The 16736-nt window shown below is 44.9% G+C and overlaps 1 protein-coding gene across 1 annotated transcript in view; it reads left to right on the forward strand.

Annotated features, from left to right (window-relative positions):
• Positions 1-3169: 3169 nt before the first annotated feature.
• The window catches only part of bcor (BCL6 corepressor), a 98197-nt gene continuing 84630 nt past the window's right edge, over positions 3170-16736 (forward strand). The window contains exon 1 of the mRNA XM_012956453.3: positions 3170-3971. The gene's annotated coding sequence lies outside the window, so the exon portion shown is untranslated. The remainder of the gene's footprint in view (positions 3972-16736) is intronic.

Consider the following 16736-nt stretch of genomic DNA (forward strand, 5'->3'; position numbering starts at 1 on the left):
AACGACCTGTGCAGGGCCCTGTAAAAAATTATGGCTTAAAGGAGAAGGAAAGTCATTTTGACATTTTACTTCCAATAGATTCACCGCATTAGTGCCACCTAGAACGCTATATTTATTCTGAAGAAAGCTTTACCATACTGAGTAAAGAACCCTAGAAGCTCCCTCGATTTGTTTAAGATAGCAGCTACCATTTTAGCTTGGTCTTTGTAGCTTTCTGCTGTAGTTCTAGCCCTTGGTAGCTCAGATTACACATTCCTAAGGGTGGGAAAGTGAGTTTTATGAATTCTTAAGGAGGGGGGAGGGGGAGCAGGAGAAGGAAGAGAGGAGAGAGCTGCGCAGACTCTGACCCCAGGTATGAAGGATTTTTCAAGAGGAAATCAGATACAGAAGAATATGTTTACAAAAAAGGAGACAAGAAATCCTGTGTTTCTTTTGAGGACTCAGTGCAGCTTTTCTGTGTATGGCTGTACTTACATAGACCTTTCTGATAAAGCTTACTTAGTTTTGACCTTTCCTTCTCCTTTAATAAGAAACAAGTTCTCCACCTCCAATTTTATTCTAAAGCAATTGTATTCTTCTTCTAAGAACATCTCAAATTAGTGTTTCTCCTACTAAATGACAACTTAAGGTCCCCATACACGGGCCGATAGAAGCTGCCGATATCGGTCCCTTGGACCGACTCAGCAGCTTATCTGCCCGTGTAGGGGCAGAAACGAGCGGGCTGGCCGACCGATATCTGGCCTGAAATTGGCCAGATATCGATCGGCCAGGTTAAAAGATTCAGTCGGCGGCCGCATCGGCTCGTTGATGCCGTCCCCGAACCGACTGCCCCGTTGCTGCCTACATAATACGGTTGTTTGGCCCCAGGGCCAAACGATTGGATTATTTATTTTTTTAACTTCTAGCTCCCCGATATCGCTCACCCATAGATGGGAATATCGGGGGAAGATCCGCTCGCTTGGCGATCTCGCCAAGCGAGCGGATCTTACCATGTATGGGGACCTTTACTCTGCCTTTTCCTTCTCCCTTGTCTAATGGCACATTCCATCAACAAAGGACACACCAACATCACCCTAATCCACCCCATGCCATAGTATGGGATTTCAATGTACCTGCCTGTCACTCCAACAGTGACTTAAAATGAGCACTTAAGCATTTTCGGTCTAAAATCTATGACGTGTGAAGTGACAGGCAGATGCCATAGAAGTAACATAAGGTGGCCATATACAGGCTGATAAAAGCTACTGATGGTCTGAGTCAGCAGTTTTTGGACCTGTTTTCACTGATTTTATTTCATTTTCATTTTGTTTTATTTTTTGTCACAACACGTTTTCTTTCAGCAATTGTGGTTTTTATTGTGATTTCCCCCATATAATTTCTAAAACCTGAATCTCAGTAGCAACCAAAGTGAATACATGATTGCAGCAAAAAAAACCACTGTCAAAATAAAATGTAATTGTTGCCTCGGGCAATTTAGTTTTCAGGGTGTGGGGGTTCTGAGCATGTGTCCAACCAAAGGAATCGCCTGCTGCTCTTTGCTAAGGGTTGGCAGGCCCACCATTGTTGGGGGGAGAGGTGGGACTGTTATCCTGGGTCTGGTGAAATCTTGTTCTAATGGGTCCCAGCCAGGTAGAGAAAGTTATTTAAATTAATTTAAATTGTAAGCAGGGACCTCCATCCTCTTGTTTCTTTTATTCTTAACTTATTGCAACTGTACTTTGTATTTATTGTTATACTTTGTATTTATCTATTATTTTAATAACCCCCTGTTGTAGTAATCTATTCTACTGTACAGAACGGTGTACATAAGTAGCGCTTTATAAATACATACATACATATTGCATAAGTTATATATAAAAATACGCTAAAACTTATGCAATTTACAGAAATTCTGTGAAACAGTTATGTAAAATATATGGCCACCTTTACAGCTCAGCAGTAAGGGTGAAGATGCATGTGGCGAGAAAAACATGTTTTCCCATGACAGCATTCCTTTTAGCAGGCAGTTTACTAAAACTTCCAGGCCTCTGAGCCTGCGCCTACTTCCTTAAGCTGTTATTTTGCTGCAATACTGCCCTTAGAACAATGGTGTTAGCTGGTTACCCGTCATACACCCCTGTAAGCATTTTTATAATCCGCACACGCTTATATTTATATAGAGCATATGACAAACTCAAGGCCCAGGGGCCAAATCTGGCTGACCTGGCTGTTTTATGTGGCCCTTGGTGAGTGAGTCTGCAGGGTCGGACTGGGGGGTGCAGGGCCCACCGGGGCTCCCGCCCCAGCCGCGTCCCCTAACCCCCACCCCCCCAACCCCCCCGCAGGGCCCCCGCCTGACATCCTCCCCGAGCATGTATAAATTGAACAGGTCGGGGAGGAACAGTCAGTAGGGGGAGCGTCGGCAAAGGTGGGACTGGGCCGCTGGGGCCCACCGGGATTTTTCCCGGTGTCCCGGCGGCCCAGTCCGACCCTGTGTGTCTGACCATCCAGCTTGATCAATTTCCATTTTCCTCACATGGTAACTAAGACTAGTATCTTACTAAGTATACTAATAAAAAATTTGGCCCACGACTAAAGCTGGCCATACACGTGGCGATCTGGTCGCACGAAACATCGTCAGATCCGCCACACACAGTCAGGGCTGAAACAGCAGATAAGGAGGTATAAACAATAGGATTTCTACCTCCTTCTGCCGATTCAGCCCTGACGGCAGATTTTGGTCAGGCGCCTTCTATGGCGCCCGATCAAAATTTTCTAACCTGGCCGATCGGCGAGTCGTCCGATATCAGCAGCTTCCTGCGATATCGGTCGACTCGCCGACATACCATACACGCACCGAATATCGTACGAAACGAGGTTTCGTACGATAGTATCGGTGCGTGTATGGCCAGCTTTAAGCTGTTTCTACCTCCTTATCTGCTGTTTCAGCCCTGACTGTGTGTGGCGGATCTGACGATGTTTCGTGCAACCGATGGTCGCACGAAACATCGTCAGATCGCCACGTGTATGGCCGGCTTTAGCCTGTGTTTTAGATTTCAGCCCCCTTATGTGATTGAGTTTGACACCCCTGATATAGAGGCTAGCTTGTTTATATTTGATAAAAAGTTAGAGGCACTATATAAGCTGCCAGTTTGCCCATGCAGAGCAGACGTTTCTAGGCTGTGTTGGATGAATGTGAAGCTACAGGCCAGGCTGAGAGCACCTGCAGGAGCTGTGTGATAATTTTGACTCCTGTGAGGTGATTTGGCCTTCATTCTACTTTGGCCTTGAAGCAGGTGTCCTGGGAAAACAACTAGAGACCGTGAGAAAGTGAAGAGCCATAAGCCGTAGCAAATGGGAAGCAGAAGAGTGAAGAAGTGTAACAGTGAGCCCACTATACAGGACTAACTTCCCAGCAGGCATGAGGGCAGGCGGGTTTCCTCAGTTTCCTGCCGGAGAGAAGCGCTTGGGGAGCGGCGCCGTGTAGCTCATGAGCCAGACTCCCGTGCTTCTGTCACACAGTAGGGGAGGAGGGAGACTGGGAGGGGGGTGAGGAGAGCGGAGGAGGGAAGCCGATGTACAGCGAAGGGCTGGGAGGCTTGTTTCCCTCGCACAACAGCAGATTAAACAATAACAGGAACAAGTCTGTGCCGGGAGACTCCAGGCCAGTGGAAGGGAAGCGATAGGAGCCGCTGCTGCTGTTACTTCTCCTTCAGCACCAGCAGGGGAAGCCGCATGTACCCAGGGGACAGCCCTGCACTCTGACGGACACAGGAGGGGGAGCCAACCCCAGAGCGGACTGGAGGAGGAAGCATGTCCCTTCAACAGTGATATTTCCGGGGGAAGGGACCGGACACCTGCCGCTAGTGCCTACAGGGAGGGGACCTGATACCGAGCTCAGACCCGGAGGCAGCAGGAGGTTGGGACAAACTTGGCACCGGGGAACTGCGGGAGAGAGGAGCCCAACGGGTTTGCTTACTCGCCGAGACAAGGTCAGAAAACACGCACTAAACGTTATTAGTTTTCTGAGTGTATGTTCTTCTCCGTCATGGGCATTGTTATCATATATCCCGTGTAGCAGCAGAGCAGCTTCAACTTTAGAGGCGTGGCTGCTGCGTGCGACCGCGATTTTGTCTGTGCTATAGCGGTGGTCATAATTAAGTCGACTTTGCTTTGTTAACATTAGGTAGTTATCGTGGTAAGGGTGTACGAAGACCGGGTCTTGGTGGATAGCTTATCTTCAAAAGGTGTTTCCATGCCATTATAGGTGGCCTGTTATGTCATAAGCAAATTAGATACGATTGAAATAAACTACAGGACATTTAACTCCGGGAATTCAACCTCATCGGAGATTATTTGCAGCCAAAGGTTTGGATTTCGCTCTTGCTGCAGTAGGAGCCTCACTAGTGTGGCGCATAAAGGGTACATCCTGTAATCATGGAGGAAGCAGGAATTCCCCCACCTCCTTTTCCCTTTAACTGGCTGATAACTCCTCTTTAAAGCAGATTTCTCATAAAGTGGCAGCTGGGGGGGAGAAATTAGCTCTGAGGCTACAGTGCTCGAAACGTTGAGTCTATCGATTCATTCCGTAACTTGAATCACTATTGACGATTTCATACCGTAGCCAGTGTATGTGCAGGGCAGTTTGTGTGGTTAATCTTAACCAACTGTCAGGACGAGGCATTTCTGAACTGCTCTGCTCAGTTGTGAGGGGCAATATTGATTAAAAGGCATCTTAATAGAAAATCATGTACGTCAAATGTATTACTAGTTGCGTGCCTCTACCACATTCCAGCTATTTCGGTGACTCGACGCCAAAGCATTAACGTGCTCTATATTGGGGGCTAAAATGTCATCTTTTTTATTTAATGGGGTAGGGTGCATTGTGCCAATCCAAGCAGCACTAGAGTGAAATAGTACCCTATCATGTATCCAATTTAGACAGGTGTAAGGCTTGACCCACGGATAGGGGGCCTCTTACATTGTGTACAGGGGTTCTGCCAGTCACCCAAATGGAAGGAATAAGTCGTGTATGTAATTTAGTAGATAGATGTCAACGTCCTGTTTGTGTTGCAAGCCCCCTTAATTAGTACTTTCTGCCTTGAGGACTAATGTATTAGCGAAAGAGGAGAGTTTACTATTTGCAACCATCTTGTCTTGGCTACAGTTTCCCAGTCTTTATTTGATGGGCATTCTGGGAATTGTAGTATGAGGTTCCTCAAAATGGCTTTCATAATCTAGTATTTGATAAAGTATTATGACAAATACTTTGTTTTCACCTTAGCATCTCCATCTCTCTCTTTGCATGGCAGCTAATGTGTTTAACAAACCTGCATTTCACATTTATGGGATGCAGGCTAATGATTCCTCTCGGGTTCTCGGGCAGAATGAGTCAGTGGGCTGGTGGCTGCTTGACTGAGCGGTTAAAGTGCGATTGACTATGCTGTTGCAGCGGATCGCGCTCCTGCTGATGTGCTGAGATTAGGGCTTTGTGCGAATCGATTTACACTCGCTTTTACTTAACCTCACGTTGCAAGGAGCAGAATTTGGGCGATCTATTCCCTACGTGTTTCAGTGGGTCCCCTGTTCTGGCAAAACTTACACATGGGAGGTGGAAACTAATTCATTCTACTCTTTTTAACTCTTCCAACAAGCGCTTATCTGAATCTGTGTTCAGTCTGTCCCTGTAGTATCCACCTATGGTGCTACTGTCTGCCCTTGCGACTAATTAGCATAGTATTGTTACTCGCTTGGTATAAGTTAACACATTTATGAAACGCCAACTTATTCCGCAGCACTGTACAATAAATGGGGATATATATATAGAATATACAGATTTATATACAAAGCAGCCAATAACTGATAAGAGGTAAAGAGGGCCCTACCTCAGGGTAATTTTGTGTATTCAGGGCATTTGGTACAATATAAGGACTTGCTCAGGGTTAGTTATGAGGTAGAAAGGCAGTACTTACACCATTGTGTTTAAATACACGTTTTTGAAAGTGTTTTGGGCATCTATGTTTTGCCTGCCACTTTGTGGAATGACTGCTCTTAAGTTTGTGAATATTCTCAATCATCCAGGTCTCGGTATATCTGTAGTAATAAGTCAAATCAACTGGACTTGCTGCTCTTACTAATGGAAATGAGATTTCTGAGGACTGAGCGCATTTTCACTCCAACTGTGGCACCAAATTGGCAATACTAAAAAAAATATATTCTTCTCCATAAGGACGCTCTGGTGCCTGTTGTGTCGCTTCAGAGGATTTTTATAGCATAATAATCTGGCCTTTTATATCTACAGTATAATCGTAGTATAGGTAATGTGTGGGTCTTTTAGTTGCTTCTAGCGGTTGTGGCTCTAGTTCTTTCTTTGGGAGTTGTAGTTCAGTTGAGGGTGCGCTTTGGTTTGAGAGGCTTAATGAATACAATCAAGGTGGCTCTTCTGCGTTTAGTATGCGTTCTAATTGACTTATCAGACTCATTTTCCACATTGACTTCTCAGCAATAATGGGTTAACAGCAGCCCTTTTTGTGAGGATTTTGCATTGGCACTTGGCATGCCCCTCTGCCAGCTTACCCAGTGCCAGCGCTCCTGCGTGTGAGGTTGGTGTTGAATCGCTGTCACACATAGGTGACTGAGAGTTAATTAGGAAGCATTCTCTAGATCAATGGCTTGCACAGCCCATTAGCCATTCTGCTGCCTAATTGCAGGATTGCACTGCTGTCTCGGCACCGTATCCCTGCAATCAGCGATCTCTCGGCAGCAGCTGGGGGATTAGGCAAGCAGGGCTCGTAAGATTGGAGAGCCATTTAACCCATTAATGGGCCACGCTCCAACACTCTGGGAAACACGGAAGGCATACGGGGCAATATTAGTCCGGAGGTAACTATTCCAATGTAGAAGGGACGCTTTCCCCATTATTTTGTATTTGGTTTTCACCCCCACTCCAGTGACAGCGATGGTACACGCCAGGTGTTTTGAATAGGGAGCAGTGAATTAGGGAAAAAATGACAAACTCCCAGACAGAGAGGAAATTTCATGAATGGATTCAGACAGTTTGCTATCCAAACTCGGCAACCACTTGAGAGCTTCTGATTGGCCTTGTATCCATAAAACTATGTAGGTACAGTGCATATTGGGTAAAGACTTTTATCAGAAATATTGACGAATATAACTGATTGTAACCTGCGAGCATCAAAACCAATGATGCCAGGTAAGGGGCACTTGCCAAAGTAGAGTACTTGGTGTAGGTCCCATTCTGGACACAGTAGAGGTGTAAATAATCAAAAGCTACTTGCAATGGGTTTAACTGGACATGACAACCATGTACATAGCCCACTGGCCTGTAGGTGCAGACTCACATCTGTCGCTCCTCTTTGTGTTTAAGTACAGCTTTATATTGTAAGGTGTTTCTTCCTAGATACGATCTAGGGACTTCGTGCTTGATACAATGTAAGGAACTACTTGGCAGATACAAAATAAGAACTGCTTGCTATGTGCAACATGTATCTGATCATAAACATATTCTTTTGTGGATGCATTATGACTGCTTATGCTTGTTTCATGACAACTTTTACACAGGCCATGGAACTCCCAGGTGTCTAAAATGCCACCTAATTATTATAAAAACTCAAATTACTCAAAGACACAAATTACATCACTAAGGCCTAAGACTTTAGGGAGAGTCTTTATATAGTAATGGGGTTCTGGAGTTCCTTCTGTTAGACTTATATTTGCAGTTAGGAATACAATGTGTTTTTATGACAGTTTTTTTTTTTTGCTGTTGTTGTAATTAGTGCGGATGGCTACAATACAGACCTGGACTGAATATCTGTAGGTTCTGTAAAATGCAAGATGAGCTGCTGTATCATACCACAAACAGTCACTATTTATTGGGCATGTTGGGCTGTTCGGGGAGGGGGGTTAATATTTGCATTATTTGGCAACAGCTATATGAACTATGATTGTTTTTTGGCAATGACTGAGGCAGCTGGGGCTTGTAGACTGAGAAAACAAGGAGTCGGTCCTAGAAAACTAAGGGGCATATAGACTGAACAATCCTGGTGTAACTACATGAGGTGTGATAGACCCACTTTCCAGTAATGACTGAGCTTGGTTTGGATTTGCTGTTGGTGATGTTTTTGCTAAACTACATTATATAAACACCATTTGCCATGTAATTTCTACAAGTTTACACTACAACAATGGATGTTAGACTGCAATCCATTAGATGACGCCACGATTCAGTTGTACCAAGTGATCCGCACTGCCTGGGATTGAGCTGACAGGGCTGCCGTGTGTAATGTTTCAGTGGAAGAAGGATTGCAGGGCCGAATCCCCAGAAGCAATTGGAATAATGAACAAGAGCTGCTTTTCATGCGGGGCCAACAGCCCTTTTCCTACCCCCTCCTCTATGGAAAGGTCCCACCATCTGAAAGAGAGTTTCCGTGGTTCTTAAGTGGCTCCTTTAATCTAGCGACTGTTTGCTGTACACACAGATAACACGGCCCTACCTTGTGGGCCGGGGACTGGGAAAGATTAGCTCCGTTAAATAGCCACTAGTAACACCCAGGTCACATTCCGATTGTGTTTGTTTTCATAACAGACCTCTCTGTGGGCCCTGATAGTTAACTGCCTGACCAAGGATTTGGCGATAAAGTGCCGAAACGTTAGAAGAAAGCATAGAGTTACTACTATTGATTTGTGTTCAAAAGGGGACATTTTTTACAAATTTTTTTTTTTTACATTGTATCAACTTAATGTACTTGCTCACAAGCCTACATGTCTCCAAAGTTCTTTATAAAAGTGTCCGCTAGCAGTGCGCCCACATACATGAGCTTGTATGTTTTGTTAGTTGTTATTTTAAATGACCCCTTCCCCCTATGTGAAGTCAATTCTCATCATCTTGCAGAGGATGGAGTTGTATCCCCTGGAGTGCAAGACTGAACTAACATACAAAAAGCCTTTTCAGTATCGCTGCAGATAAGAATTAATTAAGATACGGCAGGCTCTGGGCAGCCTGCTCTGAATGCACAATATAAAAAAGGGACACTATGCCTTTAACATCCCTCCAGCGCTGGAAGGTCGAGCGATTCCCGGCTGCAACACCCCATGTGACATTGCCCTAAAGGGACGTGTGAAGGCCGCGAATTGTGTCGGCTTTGCCTGCAGCTCACGCTTCCTCTTTGTCTGTGCGCTTGGATGCGGGGCTTCGGCTCTATTGAGTAGATCGCGCTATGCTTCTCTATTGCACACATCCCTGCCCATAAATGTCTGTACTGCTAGCATTCTTGTGGCTTCCCGGCGCCCAATGGCAATTTACTATGCCCCTTAGCCCATTTCCTGAATAAGAAACAGGCGAGGCCATCCAAATGAGGCTGTTGCTGGCATAACAAGGGTTATACACACCCCACTTCTCATGAATATGTGATCCCAGTTTGCTAGCTTCACTGTTAATGCTAAAGGGGTCGTACAGCCAGGTGGTCTTTTACACACCATTTAGTGCTCAGAGGTGTACATCACACAGACTTCTGGACCAAGCTGTTGTAACCGGTTATTAGGAATAAGATTATAGTGTGTGTATTCAGAGAGAGTAGAATGGCACAACCCACGTATATATCACAAGGGATGATGCTCATCTCTTGTTATAGTCTCCCCTGCCTGCAAAGTTGTTTTTTTTTAACTGACTAGGGAGAATCCGTATTCTTACTGGAAAGTCTGCATTCAGTAGCAGTTGAAAGGAATGTTCCCAATGTAACTAGGCGCTCATAGGGGAAAACGCAATGACCTTTTGTTTATAATGACTGTGCTGAAGTACAACACCCTGTTCTCAATGGAAGTACAATCTGGCCGCAATCGCACTATGCAGGGGAGAGATGGCATATATATAATATTATGTTTATACTTGTAAACTGCTTGATTGCTGCTGCGTCAGACAGACATAAATAGCTGTCTTTTGGGAGTGTATGGGGGAATCTGGCCTCTGTATTTCCTTAGTATTCCCCTTTGAAAAGAATGCGCTGAGCTGAAGCTAGCTGAACTAGTGTTTAAGCATTGCCTGCTTAAGGAAACATTTCGGGAAAGCCGCGCTGTCAGGGTATTCAGGAATATTCTTTTTGGTAGCTCTAGCGTCTTTGCTGTACTATGAGTCCTTGTAGACAGAATCCTCATTACACCTGTAGTATTGGCTTGTGTCTGTGTGACTTGTTATGTACACATATGTACTACCCTGTGGAATATGTTGGCGCTTAATGAAACGAATTTTACTAAAACTACAGCAGGCGTTTTCACGAGTGCATAGCGTAACCTTGTTTGTAATGGAAGGCCAAGGCTAAATGCTAAAACTTTAAGGTTGAACAGCCTCAACTTTAGGTTATTTACCAGATCAGGGTCTCCATGATAACTGATGAATGACTGGAGCGCATCGGGAGATGTGTGCAGCACATTGTGTATGTGGGTATGGGTTGCACACTGCTGCAGAACATGCCGAAGCGCTCTGTCGAGCCAAATCAATCTGACAGGCTGTATCTGCCTGCGCCCTGTTTGACTGCTCCGTCCTTCTGTATTTCGGCTAAAAAGAAGCCAGGGTGGCTGCACAGAGTAGACAGTGCTGCCGAGCGCTAAGGAATAGCAATAACAGGAAGATCCTGAGGCGCCGCATCCCTTTTGCTTTTGCGGCTTGTCAGCGCTCCTATAGGAATCAAAAGGACAGAGAGCAAAGCAGAGGCACCAACTGTGCATTTAATTCATGTACCTGTAGGATTAGTCCGACTCGTACACCCACAGGCACCTTCACACTTACACACGCAGCTTTGTTCCCACACCCACACGCTATTGCTAATACCTAACGTGACATTTGCTGAGCCTCTGCACTTTGTCACACTCCAGATCAGATAGAAAGAAAACGCTTTCATTTCCTAATTGCGTTTCATCCACCCTTTCCGTTCCCCCTGCAATACACAGAGCCTGAGAGAGCCTGGGCCCTTGCCTTCTCTTGGCCAGACCCCCGCAGAGCTGCGAGCCGAGCAGAACATTTGGTAACCATTTCTGAGAAGCCAACATGTTTACAGACAGGAGGGAAGTAGCGATGTATTTCCTAAACTCCAGCTCACCACAAGCCAGAGGCACATGGGGTCAGGATTAATATGTGAGGGCAAGGGGCTGAGCAGCTTTCTCTGTAATCCCTTTTGGGAATGTGTTAACCCAGTCTCTTCTTCCCCCTACGCACTGTTCATATGCAGTAATACAATTTAAAGGGACCGCTGCTAGTTAAGCCTGTGGCACAGTAGGATGCAGGGATTTGTAGTGCAACAGGGTGGCAGGTTGCCCATCCTTGGCATGGTAAATTAACATGGCAATTACACTGATATGCTTGGAATACCCAATAAGTTGATTCTTTGTTGATATGGCTTTTGTATTTCTTGGAAGACTGGTTTTAATAAATACAGAGCAATAGTCCTGCACCAGAATCGCCCATCCCCCATCATTCTATACTGTCTTTAAATAAATCGGGTTTTGAGCGAATTTACTGTGGGTATAAAGCAATGCCTTGATGCTGCCAGATTGCGTGTAAAGGCCTAATTTGCCATCTGGCATGAAAACACTGCTGGGTGTTCTGTAAAAGGGCCCAGTTGCGGTTGCACATTGTAAGTGCTGCCTGGGAAGCAGATTCCTGCCCGGGCTGAGTGATGGGATTAGTGCATTATGTAGCACAAATAGGCAGCTCCTCTGTGCTGCGCGAATCAGCCTCTTCCTGACAATCACAGCCCCACACACTGATTTCTGAGCAATTATGTGCAGCCCGCGCCGAATGATTTGTGTCGTCCTTTTAGAAGCCTGTGTCTGCTTCTTGCAATGCAATTTTTATCAGGCCAGGAAGGGCTGCGCAGATCTCGACTTCTTAATTACAGCTTGAGCAGGCAGCAGATAAAGAAAAATGATCGTCTGTATACTCTACTTGCTTTGGGGGGGGGGGGGGGGTGAATATGAAAAAGGGTAGGCTGCTTGCGAAAGGCTGCGTAACTGCAAGGGGATAAAGGAAAGCAAACATATACTATAATGAATGTAACTATTGTGCCTTGATAATACGACTGCTTGTTTGTTCTGGGTGGTTGTTTCACTAATGTATATAAATACCATTTATTGCATGGGTTCTATCCGGATACATATAAGCTGATTTTCGTATTGTCTATTAAACTGGCCCGTGGGCCTTATACTATGCAGCTCGTCCAATCACAGATTTTGTTTTTCACTCGATTTTGGCAATTGCCTATATGGGTCCGTATCAGAGTTTGAAGGGCATGGTGTCAGTCCAGAATGTATATTTAATCTGCCGCTTCTCCACTCTGTATGGCTACCCATGTGATTGTCCAGTAACTTCAAGGTTGGCTTGTATACAGCTGCCATATAAGCCAATAGTCATGTTATCAAACCAACCCATGGATAGCCTGGATCCGTGAAGACATCGAGCCTGTCCATCATGGGATATATACAGGCTAACGTTATCAGATTATAGCTTGCCACATAACCCCCAGAGTAGGTTTGTGTACAGTGGCCTATCCTGTAGATCAATATATTCTTAGTAGACCCCTATGCGAGAGGCAGACGATAAATCATATACAGTACATCATTGCTTTGCAGTGAAGCCTTCCTTACCACCAAAATGGGGGATGTGTGGGGCAAAGGGTCAGAATCATTTCAGCCCAAGGCTCAGATTTGTTTCCCATGCTCCTTCAGAAAATCAAACAGGATACGTTTAGTTAAATATAGATACGTTTAGACGTTTAGTTAAATACAGATAGGCAGAACATTACATAGTATCTGCATACATTAACTTGACGTTAAGTTACATTGTTTCCCGCTAGCGCTGGTTTTTATTGTGATTCAATAGACTCACACTCGGGTAAAATGATCCCCTTTCTAATATTTATGGAAATGGTTGTTTCCAGTCTGCAGTACCCCTGCTGCTGGGGGCAACTGACTAGGAGTTGAACAGGTTTACTGACTTTAATCATGCCTTGCTATCAACCCTTCTCAGAAATACATGAGACCTTATGTGATTCTTTACATTCCTTCTGTATCCAGAGTGAACACAAATTATGGACCCTGGCCATCCCTCAACGGGCAACTCTTTTAACAGATAACACTGTTGTAAATGCTGTGATTTGGTACGCAAGCCGCAGTCAGTAACTGGGGAGTCCCTTTCCAGTTTTTGTGCAGAGAACGCACCCGTACAGTCGGAGTAGCGCGCCCAGGAAGCAGGGAACTATATATATTTATATATAATGAGAGTATGAATAATGGATGGCAGCCCACACTGATTTCCAGAGCGGAGACGCTATACGGCGGATCCAGAAGGACTAGTAATTAGATCACTTTCGGAAACTGCCTGCTATCCAGCCACTATGTCTCAGAATATGAGCGCATCCAAAGCATTTCCTGCAGTGCTTCCACAATAGAACCCACGTATAGCGTAGCTTAGTCAGACAAGGGTGCATCTTACGTCAAACCAATTTCACACAAGGATGCTGGGATTTGTAGGCCAAGTACATCTGGAGCCCTCCTATTTGTCAAAATATTTTACATTGCCCAATTTGTAGTGGGACCGGTGGTAAATGAGTTAACTGTTTAGGCCAGGCAGCTTGATTGCCCCGTGGTGGGGTCAGATCTGTGTTTCCCCATCCCCCTAATGGATTTGGGAGCCCTGTGATTAGACATGCGCGGGGGAGGCCGCTAGGAGAGAGATCCTGACAGCATGAAATATAATTTGTGATCTGGAAGACAGTTTCCAGGATAATCTCATTACGCTCCACAGACTCCCGGTGTTATTCTGTAGAAGGCGGACAATGATCAATTTACATTGACCTGAGGCCGGCCGAGCTTTTAGATGGTAATTGCCACATTGATTTGCATTGCAAAAGGAGGGGGTGCCTGCCAAAATTTAAGACAGAAGCCAAAAGGAATGGTAAGGTTTGGCCATAGGTGCGAGAGTAAGTATCAGGAACGGCTGGCTTCACGGCCAGGAAATCGCTGCTGAATCTGTCCCTATCGATCTGTATAGCAGCCCGTAGTGGCACTGGGTGCCAGTATTCTATGTAGGGGGCAGGTAGGGTTGCTCTGTTTAGTAGTGTTACTTGCTAATCGACGCTTATATTTTGCATGATGGTAATATATGCACAGACATAGATACAAACTTAATAGGGTGTCAGGGAAATTACAAATGCATATATTATTTTAATTAACATGGTTGCGCTGGTTAGAATTTCCTCTCGTTATACCTCTTTCTCGCTCTATTACACCCTCCTTCCGAACAAGGAACGAAACAGTTGGAAAACGCCTTGACTAAGCAGATGATTAGAACCTTTAATGAGTACATGTCAGGACTGTGGCCCACTCGTGATCCGGCGAACCCCTTTTGGGACAAATGAGGCGCTAGGACAGAGCTCTTTGTTCCTCTAGTAACTTTATAGAAGAAAGAACTCAATCCTGGATGTACAAAAGGGGAAGCAATGCTGGCATTGCCTCTGTGTCTGTTAAGGGAAATGATCATCATTGTCCTAGTTCTGTAATGTTGTTGCATTGCACATTGCCATGTTTTTAGAAGTCGGAAGCAGCTGTTCAAGCGCTGTATGTTTTGTCCTATAACCAGGTCAGGCAGGCTGTAAAGGAGGAAAGCCAGCGATGTAACCTTACGTTTCCTCTGGCGGGCATCACAAAGTGCACGGCCATGGGATTTACATAGATATACATTTAATACTCGGCTGCCAGGCCGCCAAGCCCCCAAGCCAACGTTCACAAGTAGCTGTTCTGAACGCGTTCTAATTGCTTTAATGGTTTCGTCAGCGAATCCCATCTGTATGTCTGCATACAGCTAATTTATGGTGGTTTTAGATGAAGTACGATCTAGATAACTCACACTGCCCTGTGGCACACTAATAGCACACTGGGCGTTGCTATCATTTAAGAACGCCACCTAAAACCTATAAATCAGCAGTAAGCCAGCACTAGAAATGTCGCTAAATTCCTACACAGTGTAGCGCCATAATCCGTCCCAAATCTGCCCATTTGTTGCTAATCACTGCTAGCATAAAGACCTTGCGATCATCTCCATAGAGATAATAATATAAAGGACATATTGGTGTTTCGGACAGGAAACCCATTCAGTGGATCTAAAATGATTAATGTGTCCTAAACATCAGTGCTGGAAATTTGGATTAAGAGTTTCTTTGAAATGGCACAGTTGTGTGAGGAATCACTAAGACATGTTGCCCTATGTGAAACTATTTACTTGCATATAAAATGAAATATACATATTTTAAAATAAATGAAAAACTATATTATTACTTTAGACTTTAGTGCCATTACCCTTAGGTTTTGTTAAACTAGCACTACAGCTTCCACTAAGAGCTAAAGTGTATCAGGGCATATTGGGACATGTGTTCAGTTGTAGATGGAGAGCTGCCTGTTGGATTATATATAATTATGCCCCACATTGAGAGATTAGCTCTGCCAATAAAGACAAACACTGAAGTATAAGATTACATGGTAACGACTTTCATGGCACCAAAAAAGTTGGCAACAACTTTACTCATAGACGAGCCCTGGTTATTTTTCTCATAGGGATTTGAGTATGGAAGGCGCTGAGCTATTTGTTAGACGGTAGTTAAGGGTGAAGACACACTGGGTTACTAGTAGCAGCTACTTTTTCAAGGCTACTAAATGCCAAAAAATACACTGCCATAGACGATACTGAGATTTGCTTTAGCTAAAACACAGGTTGAGACAATTATCTGTAAGTTATCAGCATTGTCTATTTTAGTAGCCATGACAAGTAGCTGCTACTACTAGCTCTGTGTGCCTTCACCCTAAGGAATTGCATTGGAGTTGTTTGCCTGCAGTAGCTGGAGAGCCACAGGTTGGGAATAATAAGTGAGGAGATATTCATGCAAACCCAGTGTTGGACTGGGATGGCAGGGGCCCACCAGAAAACCCTGGACCATGGGCTCACTCTCAAAACTTTAATTCCTCTTCTACTCCCTCAAACTCTTTATTATAGTAGTCTCTTTTTCTCTACATACTCTATTCTTCCATCTATCAAGCTTCCCTGTTCCCATGCAGAAATAGGGAATAACCATGAAATAGGCTAAAGGAAGAGGGTCCACTGACACCTGGGCCCACCGGAAGTTTTCCTGGTATCCTGGTGGGCCAGTCCGACACTGTGGTAACTGAAGAATCGCGGACATAGTGTCCTGGGTCTGGCGATTTAGCACATTCTGGCTCCACACAAGGTCGTATAGCACTAAGCTCTGTTATGGACAGAAATCAATCATGCACTGAGAGGGGTGCCAGTGTGAACAATGATCAAGGGCTCAGTAAAAATATTACCTCCCCCAGGGAGGGAATATGGAGGTTGGTTGGGTAATAAGATAAGGCAAGGCATAACAACTGTTGAGAAGAAAGGCTTAATACATTGGCAACCGATAGAGGCGACTAGATTAGGCCGATATAGCACAACATGATTTGACTGGACAGGGTGTGGGCAGTTTACTTATGAGTGGAGGCAAGTTGTCGGGGGATTATGGTTGTGGAGATGAGCTAAGCTGGTTTACTGGTGAGGAAAGAAAGGCATGGGCATGGAGGCAAAAGAAGTAAGAGACATGGTACAGTATAAGCATAGGATGCCGACTACGCACTGAGACGGGCTATGGTAAAACCTTGGTTGGGATCAGATTACATCTTGAGCATCCGCGGGAGAATTA

The sequence above is a fragment of the Xenopus tropicalis genome, chromosome 2 (genome assembly GCF_000004195.4).
Source record: "Xenopus tropicalis strain Nigerian chromosome 2, UCB_Xtro_10.0, whole genome shotgun sequence".
NCBI classification, from domain to species: Eukaryota; Metazoa; Chordata; class Amphibia; order Anura; family Pipidae; genus Xenopus; species Xenopus tropicalis.